We start from the raw sequence: 12750 nt of genomic DNA, 5'->3' as shown, positions 1-12750 counted from the left end.
TCAAAACAAACAACAACAACAAAAAACACAACAACAACAAAACACACACACACACAAAGAATAAATAAGACCTAGTATTTGATAGCACAACAGGGTGACTATGATCAATAATAATTTAATGATACATTTAAAAATAACAAAAGTATAATCAGATTGTTTGTAACACAAAGGATAAATCCTTGAGGTGACAGATACCCCATTTATCCTGATGTGATTATTACACATTGTATGCCTGTATCAAAATATCTCATGTACTCCATAAATACATAAACCCACTACATACCTGCAAAAATTAAAAATTAAAATTAAAAAGAAAAGCAGGGTTCAGGACCCAAACTTAGGGTGACCATAATATTTCATTAGAACTAGCTGGCTTTACTTCCATTTGTTTTAATGTTTGTTTCCCTTCTTACAGCAAAACTCAGCTTCTTTTTACAGCAGTCACACAGAATGCCCTTTTAAACTAAGTCGATTTAAATTAAAAAAAAAAAAATCAGTGAGCCAATTCAAGTAAATGGCAAAGTAAAAAATAGGATGCATGGCACAGGTTAGGACAAATTCTTGGAGTTTGAGACATGTTGGCTCAGTCCTGGCTTCTCCTGTGACAGGGGGCTCCCTACCCATGCCACCAACACCTCTGACTGGAAATGAGTTTTTCTTCTGCTATAAACAGAAACATGCCTCTCTACATCTCCAGCCCTTCAGGATCACCCAGAAAAACCTCAGTCCTCTCCAACACAATACTCTTTTAGCTCAAAGTACCAGAATCACTAGGGATGCTTATTAAAATATCACTCAGAATATATACTCCTAACCCCCCTCCCAGATTCTCTGAATCAAACTACCTGGGTAGGGCCCCTGAATCAGTATTTCTAAACAAGTTTCCCAGGAGATTCTGACACCTCTGACAGCGTAAGAACCACTAAGACAAAGAAGAGCCTTTCTTAGGCCAAATGGTCCCAACTTCCACAGGTGAAAAGTAATTTTAATTGTAGGTGGGTATATATATATGGCCAAGTTGGCAGAAGCCTTTGGTACTCAACCGGGAACAATTTTGCCCCCCCCCCCGGAAACATCTGTCAAAGTCTGGAGACATTTGCCAAATTGTTATAATTTGGCAGGGGAATACTATGGGCATTTAGTGGGTAGAAACCAGGGATGCTGCTAAACATTGTATAATGCACGGGACAGGCCCCACAACAAAGAATGATTAGGCCCCAAGGTCGGTAGTGTGGAGGCTGAGAAGCCCTGTTGTAGAACAAAAGGATCACAAAGGCCTGGGCTCGGGGTTCCTACCACTTAACGCCTGTATACAGGCACCACACCTGGCCAACTGTAACCACTCAGTGAAAACGTCCTCTGGGTTAAAACTCTTCAAAACTCTTCCTTGGCTTCCCCCACCATTAGAAATCACTCAAAGTCTTCACTGCCGCCCACACAGCCTTTACGATGTGCCCCGATGGCCTCTCCCCTTCCATCTCCTCTACTCCCCTCTCCCATGCTTGGCCCCAGGCCCCCTGGCCTTTGCATTTGCTGTTCCCTCTGGAGGGAGTGCTCTTCCCATGACTAGCCCCACTTCTTGGTCAGCTCCAATGTTACCTCCTTGGAGAAGTCCTCCACCCCCAATCACCTGACCTTAAGCAGCAACTCTCTCCCCTTCTATTTTCTTGCAGTACAAACCACTATTGACAACTGTCTTTTCTTAAATAGTTGTTTTCAAGTTTGTCATCTGTCTTCCCTCCATGAGAACAGAAGCCCCCAGGGAGCAGGGATTATCACTTTTAGATTGTATTTCTGACATCTAGGACAATGTCTAACACATAAGAGGCACTTAGACATCAAGCTGAACGAACAGATGAGCTAACTTCTAGTGCTGGCCAGGATTCAAAGGAACAGGCCCTCTCACACACTGGTGAGGGAATGTGAGTCGCTCAACATTTTTCTGGAAAGTGAGCTGGCAATACACAAATCCCATAACCCAGCAACCCTGTTCCTGGGAATCTGCCCACACTAATAAAGCTCCATGTAAAAGTTACATATAGGAAAAAAAGATATTTATGGCAGCATTGTTTCTAGAGGGAAAAAAAAAAAAAAAACCACACCCTGAAAACAAAATTAATAAAATTACTAAAGGAATCAAATCAATGGTAGCGTCTCCATAGTATGAAGTATCAGGTCGCCTCTGCGAAGCAGAGTTAGCTCTGCATCTCGCAGAGTTAGTTCTGCATCTGTTGACATGTCTGTGGTTTCACTAAGTGAGAAAAGCAAGTTACCCAGTTTTATGCATAACTTCAGCCCCTTTGTGAAAAAAACAAACCAACCCATGTGGATGTGGACACATCTGTACAGCGTTTTCCAGCCTGGGAAAGGTTGTGGAATGAGGCTGGGTTGGTATCTGGAGGGCGTGGAATGGGAATGAGAAAGGGGTAGGGGTTATTAATTATTTTTTCTTTCTCTTCCTTTGAACTGTCTCCCTGGGTGTAGAAACCTCATATCACCATACACATTTTTGAAACAGAATTTAATTTAAAAAAATATATTCCTTGCAGATCAGTGGTCTCTGACTTTCACCCGTGTCCTATGAGGTCAAGAACACTAGCCGGGCGCGGTGGCTCAAGCCTGTAATCCCAGCACTTTGGGAGGCCGAGACGGGCGGATCACAAGGTCAGGAGATCGAGACTATCCTGGCTAACCCGTGAAACCCTCGCCTCTACTAAAAAAATACAAAAAACTAGCCGGGCGAGGTGGCGGAGCCTGTAGTCCCAGCTACTCTGGAGGCTGAGACAGGAGAATGGCGAACCCGAGGCGGAGCTTACAGTGAGCTCGAGATCCGCCACTGCACTCCAGCTCAGCGACAGAGCTTAGACTCCATCTCAAAAAAAAAAAAAAAGAACACTGGCCCATTTTGCCAGACCACAGCAGTGACCAGAGCCCACTTACCCAGTAGGCACAGAGCCTGGGGCCCATGAAACCTTTAGGGGCCCATAGGAAGGTCTTAATTTCTTTTAAAATCATAAGAAAAGATCTAATCCAGCCTAGAATACATTTGTCTTCCTATTAATGAAATAACAAAATGTAACTTTTAGTGCTTTAAAAAGCCAATGGAGCAAGAGGTCCATAAAGGCAAAGTACCCTTAAAAATCATACAGCAGCCCTGGAAGTGACTTGCCCAAGAGTACTTGCCAGTGACTGTTGAACCTGGTTTGGCCTTAGATCTGGATTCTTCTTCCTCTGAGCTTTTTAGCATTTCCTTCCTTTCTTCCATTTCTACTGTTTCCAAGCGGAGATTCCCTTGGGGAAAACCCTGCAACCTTGTGTCAGCTGAGCGGAAAGGGAAAAAAGGGATCTCCCATTTGTCTAGTGGTTAATTGTGGGGGCTGTGGAACCTGGATGCCTGAGGTAACCTTGGGTGAGTCACTTAGTCTGAGACTCAGTTTCCCTGTCTGTAAGATAAGGATGATGATGGTCCCTACCTCAGAGTTACTGGGACACCTATAAATAGCCAGCACTGGCTGCAAACACATTCTGTGAACAAATCAACCTCTCCTTGGTCAGAACGGAGTAGGGCACAGAGACCCTTTAGGAGTCTGATCCCCTTTTAAGAAGATCCTGTGGGAGGCAGAAGAAACAGCCTTTCTTTTCCCCTCCTCCACCCTGCCCCTGTCACTCCCAGGCCCCTATGTCTCCAAAGCTTTCTATGGGCAGGAAAAAGCCAGGGAACTGTGGCTGGGCAGACTAGGAGAAGTGTGAGGTGAGAAGGTAATGGCTCTGCTAGGCCCCCTTGTCCAGGCATACAGTCTTTGGAAGAGGCACACCCAGATGCATCCACCTCTGCAGAGTCACACACAAACATCAAGAAACACTCAGACACACGTGGACACACAGAGATAGGGAAAGATCCAGACAGGACTGGACCCTGGAGAGACACACCCCTACACTCATGCCAAGAGACATGCATGGAAAGACAGACATAGTGGACACTCAGAGGGCACCCTCACACAGAGACACCCAAGGATAGAGATCAAGGCTGACACACCCATAACACCAAAGACAAGGACACAGGCAGTCACTCAGAGATATCACCACACATGTATAGGCAGAGGCCCGGAGAGAGACAGCTCCACAGAGAGACCAAGACTCTGTAGAAGTGGGACAAACACACACACACATTACCACACATAACCCACATGGACACACATGGACACATTCACATTCATTCACAGACCCAGCCTCTGGACGACACGCAGTTTCTCTCTCTCTCTCTCTCTCACACACACACACTCTCTCTCACAATCTCCAGAGACACAGCCATACCCTCAGGACGACACAATCTGTCTCACACACACATACAGACCCACACAGACACATTCACAATATCCACAAAGGCTCAGCCTCATCCTCAGGATGATATGCACCGCCTGTCTCTCACACAGGCCACCTTCCCCCCAGGATGGCCCTGGTGTCCATGCAACTTTCCTACCTCTAACCCAGTCACGCCTCTCCCTTCCTGGCCCAGGCCTCTCCTCAGCCCCTCAGCCTCCCCTCAGACTCCCCTCAGCCTCCCCTCAGACCCTCAGCCTCCCCTCAGCCTCACCTCAGCCTCTCAGCCTCCCCTCAGACTCCCCTCAGCCCCTCCTCAGCCTCTCCTCAGCCCCTCAGCCTCTCCTCAGCCTCCCCTCAGACCCTCAGCCTCCCCTCAGACTCTCCTCAGTTTCTTCTCAGCCTCTCCTCAGCCCCTCAGCCTCCGCTCAGCCCCTCAGCCTCCGCTCAGCCTCTCCTCAGCCTCCGCTCAGCCTCTCCTCAGCCTCCCCTCAGCCTCCCCTCGGCCGCTCCCTCAGCCCTCAGCCTCGGCTTCCTCAGCCGTCTTACCGTCCCCGCTCACCCGCACGCCCTCCCTGCGCCCGCATGTTCTGACCTGACTCCAGCCCGTGACTCCCTGTACTCAGTTCGCATCGCCTCCTGTTGCGCCCCATTTCGCTTTTTGCATGGCCCCGCACAGGAAGTCCCGCAGCCATTACTCCACCGCTGCCGCCAGGATACGATCATGCTCGCGAAGTTCGCTTCGCCTAATGCGCTTGCGCTGACTGGCGCCGACTACGCTCTAGAAGCTCCAGGCGCGCCACCTCCCCTCGGGCTTTTTCAGCCGAGCCCTGCCCCCAGCCGAGCGAAGCCGAGCAGAGCCAACTGAGCTCCTCTAGCTCCCAGAGGCCACCGCGGCCAAGGAGGCGGGGGCAAGAGGGAGAATTGAGGGGGAGGAGGCAGGGAAAGGAGAGGAGAGAGAACAGACGGAGGGAGGAAGGGTGGGAAGAAGGATGGAGGGAAAGGAGGGGCGAGGAGGGGGGAGGAGGGAGAAAAGAAGTAGGAGGGGTGGGAAGAAGGATGGAAGGGGAGGAGGGATGAGGAGGAGCGGGGAGAAGAGAGAGGAGGGGAGGGACTTGCAGAGGAGAGCTGGGGAGGAGGGAGAAGGAGGAAGAAGAGATGGAGAAGGAGGAAGAAGAGATGGAGAAGGAGGAGGGGTTGGAAGAAGGGTGGAGGGGAAGGAGGAAGGGCTGGGGAGAGACTAAGGGAAAAGGTCAGAGAGAAGAACCAACAGAAAGAAGAGGGAGGGAGGTGGGAGGAGGGAGGGGCAGGGAGGCAGGAAAGGAAGAGAATGGAGAAGGCAAGGAGGAGGAAAGAAGAAAGGGTGGAAAGGGGGATGAGAAGGTGGAAAGAACTATAAGGAAGAAGAAAAGGGTAGGAAAAGGAGGAAAGAGAAAGTCGAGTTAGGGAGGGCAGGACAGGCTGAAGAGGAAGAGAGGAAAGAATGGGTAAGGAGAGGGAGGAGGGAAAATAGAAAAGGACAGGGGATGAGTGGAGGCAGATAAATGAGGGGAATAAAAGAGGCATGTCACATCTGCTGCAGACATTTCTGCAGTCCACCCAATGGACTGGACTGAGGGACCATCCCAGGCAACTTTAAACCTGATAATCATGCTTATTTGTAGAACATTTGCAAAGCATACAGATGTGCAAAGAAGAAAATGAGCATAGGTGTAGAATAAAATGTATAGGAGACTATTGGGTTGGACTGAGTTCCTGCACTAGGCCCAACAGATCAAACCGAAATGGAGCTACTCATGCTGAAGTTTCAGGCCACCAACTCCAAGTTGTTATCTGACCTCCTCTCAGGAGAGAGAGAGAGAGAGAGAATAGCCAAGTCCCAAACAGGCCAGTTTTAGCACTCATGATAAAAGAAATCCCCTTTGCTTTAACCTTGACAGGTAAAGTAACTTTAAAATGACCATCCACTTTTGTTCTGTTTCTGCTTTCCTCAGCCCGTTTCTGTGTATGAAGTCATATTCCTCTGCTTGGATCACCAGAACATTAGTTCTATTTTATAGAAGGAGGTGTGGCTGGATTCTAGAATTGCAAATAAAAGACAACTAGCTCTTTAAACGTAATGTCAATTGCCTTTATCTTTAGATATAAGAAGAAAGCATCAATCCTTGTTGTTACGAGTTTCCTTTGTTCTGGCCCCTGGTCTCCATGCCTTATGATTTATAAACAATCTTCACAGCCAAGCTACTTTCCAGATGAGTTGGGTAATACAGACAGGGGAGCTTACACAAGAGGAAAGGTAGGAACCAGGTGCCTGGCTGAGGCCCTTTTCTATAGTAAACCACAAAGCCAAGTTTAAAAAAATTTGCTGATTGCCATTCTAACTGGTGTGAGATGGTATCTCATTGTGGTTTTGATTTGCATTTCTCTGATGGCCAGTGATGATGAGCATTTTTTCATGTGTCTGTTGGCTGTATGAATGTCTTCTTTTGAGAAATGTCTGTTCATATCCTTTGCCCACTTTTTGATGGGGTTGTTTGTTTTTTTCTTGTAAATTTGTTTGAGTTCTTTGTAGGTTCTGGATATTAGCCCTTTGTCAGATGAGTAGATTGCAAAAATTTTCTCCCATTCTGTAGGTTGCCTGTTCACTCTGATGGTAGTTTCTTTTGCTGTGCAGAAGCTCTAATGGCAATCATTAAAAAGTCAGGAAACAACAGGTGCTGGAGAGGATGTGGAGAAATAGGAACACTTTTACACTGTTGGTGGGATTGTAAACTAGTTCAACCATTATGGAAAACAGTATGGCGATTCCTCAAGGATCTAGAACTAGATGTACCATATGACCCAGCCATCCCATTACTGGGTATATACCCAAAGGATTATAAATTATGCTGCTATAAAGACACATGCACACGTATGTTTATTGCAGCACTATTCACAATAGCAAAGACTTGGAATCAACCCAAATGTCCATCAGTGACAGATTGGATTAAGAAAATGTGGCACATATACACCATGGAATACTATGCAGCCATAAAAAAGGATGAGTTTGTGTCCTTTGTAGGGACATGGATGCAGCTGGAAACCATCACTCTTAGCAAACTATCACAAGAACTGAAAACCAAACACCGCATGTTCTCACTCATAGGTGGGAACTGAACAATGAGATCACTTGGACTCAGGAAGGGGAACATCACACACCGGGGCCTATCATGGGGAGGGGGGAGGGGGGAGGGATTGCATTGGGAGTTATACCTGATGTAAATGACGAGTTGATGGGTGCAGCACACCAACATGGCACAAGTATACATATGTAACAAACCTGCACGTTATGCACATGTACCCTACAACTTAAAGTATAATAATAATAAATAAATTAAAAAAAAAAAAAAAAGAATCAGCCAGCCCACCATACTAGGAAAAAAAAAAAAAAAACATTTGCTGAACGTCTGAGTGGCCACAAAACTGTCAACAGCAGCTAATCTTAGATGGTGACTAATGATGTATTTAAGTGAAATCTTTTATTCAGAGATAAATGTGGATTTGTTCACGTCAAGTTGTAAAACATAATACAGAAATCATAGAGAGAGACCTATGTCTCTTAGGTAATTTCACCCAAGGGCAACATCTTGCAATATCACAAGTAGGATACTGATGTCAGTCCATTCAAGAGACAGAATATTTCCATCACAAGGATCTCTTCCAATATTTCCATAAGGATCCATCATCTTGCCCTTTTATAGCCACACTCACTTTCCTCCAGACTGGATCATTAGTCTGTCCTCCATATATACAATTGTGTCATTTCAAGAATGTTATACAAATGGAATCATACAGTATCTGAATGGTGGGATTGGCTTTTTTCATTCAGCACAATTCTCTGGAGATATATTCAAGTTGCTATATATGTAGAACTTAATTATCTTACATAATAGAAGCTTTATACTCATTGAGTAACATCTCACCTCCCCCAGTCCTTAGAAACCACCATTCTAATTTCTGTTTCTGTTGGGAGCAAGCCCCGAAAATTCTGGCCATAAACTGGCCATAAACAAAATCTCTGCAGCACTATAACATGTTCATAATGGCCCTAACGCCCATGCTAGAAGGTTGTGAGTTTACGGGAATGAGGGCAAGGAACACCTGGCCCCTCCCAGGGCAGAAAACTACTTAAAGGCATTCTTAAGCCACAAACAATAGCATGAGCGATCTGTGCCTTAAGAACATGCTCCTGCTGCAGTTAACTAGCCCAACCTATTCCTTTAAGTCGGCCCACCCCTTAGTTTCCCATAAGGGATACTTTTAGTTAATATAATATCTATAGAAACAATACTAATGACTGGTTTGCTGTTAATAAATATGTGGGTAAATCTCTGTTTGGGGCTCTCAGCTCTGAAGGCTGTGAGACCCCTGATTTCCCACTTCACACCTCTATATTTCTGTGTATGTGTCTTTAATTCCTCTAGCTGCTCTGGGTCAGGGTCTCCCCGACCGAGCTGGTTTCGGCAACTGGCATCCATTTGTGGGGGCTCAAATCCAGGTCGAAGGGTCGCCAGAGTGATGGTTGGAATGGAAAACTAGCTGGAGGATACCCGAGTACTCTTAAAGCAATCCCCATGGTGAGTAAGAAGGGGAGCTCAGAAGTGTCAGGGTAACAATGGGACAGGTGTGGGGTCTGGTTTGTTCCACCTTGGAACTTTTTCACACTGATGATGAGGAAGAACAAGATTGTAACGAAGTAACAGAAGAGGTTACAGAGCATGTTTATTTGCCAGCTAAAGCTAAAGCGGCAAAGGAAGGAAAGGTTCATCCCTACCCTTCTGCACCCCCTCCTTATTATTTTGAAGAAAAAGACCCTCCAGATCTTTCTTTTCCAGAGGACATTGGGTGAAAAGTAGTTGTCCCAGTGACTGTTCGAGCAGCACCTTGAGCGACCGCCCTTAGTTCTATTCAGACAGGAATTCAGCAAGCTAGACGAGAGGGTGATTTAGAGGCTTGGCAGTTCCATGTTAGAATACACCCCCCCAGATCAACAGGGAAATATTGCAGTTACATTTGAACCTTTTCCTTTTAAATTACTCAAAGAATTTAAACAAGCTATAAATCAAGATGGAGCAGGTTCTACTTTTGTAACGGGACTGTTAAAGAATGTTGCTGTTTCCAGTCGGATGATTCCTACTAACTGGGACGCTCTTACTCGAGCTTGTCTAACTCCTGCTCAGTTCTTACAGTTTAAAACTTGGTGGGCAGATGAAGCTTCCATTCAGGCCCAACCTCAAATTAATATAACTGCAGACCAACTTTTAGGGGTTGGCAGCTGGGTTGGTTTAGATGCACAACTGGTCATGCACGATGATGCCATAGAACAGCTTAGAGGAGTATGCATTAGAGCTTGGGAAAAAATCACTTCAGGTGGGGAACAATACCTTTCCTTTACTGCTATAAAACAGGGACCAAGAGAACCATACATTGATTTTATAGCTCGGTTACAGGAGTCTCTTAAAAAGATGATTGCACATTTGGCTACTCAGGATATAGTGTTGCAGTTATTAGCCCATTCTTCTCATGACTCATCTGCCTTCATTTCCACAAAACAAAACACCACATTTCCAGCTGTCATTGGAGAGTGAGAACATTGAGAAAGCTCTGTCACCTACAGAGATGAGGTTATCCATCACCAGGATGACAAAATCCCACCCCAGCATTCCTTCCCGTCTGACCCTTCCGGGGGGCAGATCATTGTGGTTTTGATACACATTTCCCTAATGGCTAATGATTGAGCATCTTTTCATATACTTGTTTTTCATTCACATATCTTCTTTGGATAAATGTCTATTCAAGCCTTTTGCCTATTTTTAATTGGGTTGTGTTGTTATGGTTAAGTTGTAATTCTGGATTCATGTCCTTTACAGATAAACGATTTGCAAATCTCTTCTCTAATTTCATGAATTTACTCTTTCACTTTCTTGGTGGTGTCTTTTGAAGCATAGATTTTTTGTTTGTTTTTGAGACAGTGTCTTGCTCTGTCACCTGGGCTGATGTGTGGTGGTGCAATCACAGCTCACTGAAGCCTTGGTCTCCCAGGCTCAAGCAATCTTCTCACCTTAGCCTCTCGAATAGCTGGGATTACAGGCATGCACCAACTCATCTATTATTATTATTATTTTTTTTTTTGTAGAGACGAGGTCTCACTATGTTGCCCAGGCTAGTCTTAAACCTCTCCTCAAGTGGACCTCTCACCTTAGCCTCCCAAAGTCCTGGGATTACAGGCATGAGGTACCATGCCCAGCCTTGAAACATAGATGTTTTTAATTTTGATGTAGTCCAACTTGTTTTGCTTTTGTTGCTTGTACTATCTATGAAACTACTTCCAAATCCAAGGTCATGAATATATACCACTATGTTTCTTCTAAGAGTTTTACAATTTGGGTTATTGCATTTAGATATTTGATCTATTTGCATTCATTTTCATATATAGTGTGAGGTAGAGGTACAAATTTTTTTTTTTTTTTTTTTGAGACAGAGTCTCACTTTGTCGCCCAGGCTGGAGTGCAGTGGCACAATCTTGAATCACTGCATGCTCCACCTCCCGGGTTCACGCCATTCTCCTGCCTCAGCCTCCCGAGTAGCTGGTATTACAGGCGTGTGCCACCATACCCAGCTAAGTTTTTGTATTTTTAGTAGAGATGGGGTTTCACTGTGTTAGCCAGGATGGTTTCGATCTCCTGACCTCGTGATCCGTCTCCCAAAGTACTGGGATTACAGGCATGAGCCACTGCACTCGGCCCCAAATTCATTCTTTTGCAGGTAGGTATCCAGTGGTCCCACCATTATTTGTTGAAATGACTTTTTTTTTTTGAGACAGAGTCTCACTCTGTCACACACACTAGAGTGCAATTGTGTAATCTCGGCTCACCGCAACCTTTGCCTCCTGAGTTCAAGCAGTTCTCCTATCTCAGCTTCCCGAGTAGCTGGGATTACAGGTGCACGCCACCACACCCGGCTAATTTTTTGTATTTTTAGTAGAGACTGGGTTTTGCCACGTTCCCCAGGCTGGTCTTGAACTCCTGAGCTCAGGCAATCCACCTGCCTCGGCCTCCCAAAGTGTTAGGATTCCAGATGTGAGTCATCGCACCTGGCCAAAACGACTCTTCTTATCCCACATTAAATTGTTTTGACATCCTTCTTGAAAATCAATTGACCATAGATGTATGGGTTTATTTCTGGACCTTAATTTCTATTCCATTTATCTCTATAACTATCCTTACGCCAGTACTGCATAGTCTTGGTTACTACAGTTTTGATTTAAAATTGGAAAGTGTGAGTCCCTTTGTTTTGCTTTTTAAATGTGTTTTGGCTATTCTGTGTCCCTTGTGCTTCCATATGAATTTTAGGATCAGCTCGTCAATTTCCACAAAAAGGAAATGAGATTGCACTGAACATGTAAATAATGTTGGGAAGCATTGCCATCTTAATAATATTAAGACTTCCAATGTATAAATATGGGATTTTCTTTCAATAATATTTTATAGTTTTCAGAATCTAACTTTTGTACTTTTGTTGATTCCTAAGTATTTAACTCCTTTTGATGCTATTGTAGGTAGAATTTTTTAAATCTTATTTTTAAATTGTTCATAGCTTCTGCCTCCAGGAACCCCAAAAAGCCTCCCCGAGGCCCCAAACAACCTTCCCAAGGACCCTCGGGCCATGCTGAGTTAAAGGCTCTCTCTGAAGTCACATTAGTCCCAGAGGAAGCTCACCTGGCAGGGCAGTTTGGTGTCATTCCCATTTCAATTCTGTTGATCAGAGATGCTCCTTCAATTACAATCTCTCTACATAGAATTCTTGACCTGCCAGAGAGGCAGTATAATGGTTTTAAAATCCATAAGACAAATGGTGTTTTTCTCATGGGAAGAATGAATGTATGGGCTTCCGGACCCTTGTCAGGAGACCTGATGTTGCAACACAAGAAACAAATCCAGCATTCCTGCCTTTTGAAGTCTGAACAACATCCTTTACATTATGTTAAGAAATTTCTGGCCTTATAACATAATTTATTAGAGGCCAGCATTTGGTACATGGATGAGTTCAACAAATTCTTAGAACCATGGCAGGCTACTCAAGCCACTTTGTCAATATATTCAGCCTCCTCAAATTTCACTTTCACAAATGCCCCAGATTTTTCTTAATCTACACTAGTAAACTAACTGCTGAAAATTCTTCTAAGATACAGTTACTCTTTGCCCTATTTTAATGTTGTATGTATGTATGATTTTATTTATTTTTTCAAACAGGGTCTGGCTTTGTCATCCAGGCTGGATTGCAGTGTTGTGATCATGGCTCACTGCAGGCTCAAACTCCTGGGCTCAAGCAATCCTCCCACCTTAGCCTCCCGAGTAGCTAGGTGCCACCATGACTGGAAATTTTAATTTT

This window comes from Papio anubis, chromosome 20, assembly GCF_008728515.1.
Source record: "Papio anubis isolate 15944 chromosome 20, Panubis1.0, whole genome shotgun sequence".
Lineage (NCBI taxonomy): Eukaryota > Metazoa > Chordata > Mammalia > Primates > Cercopithecidae > Papio > Papio anubis.
Note: the sequence above shows the minus strand (reverse complement) of the source record.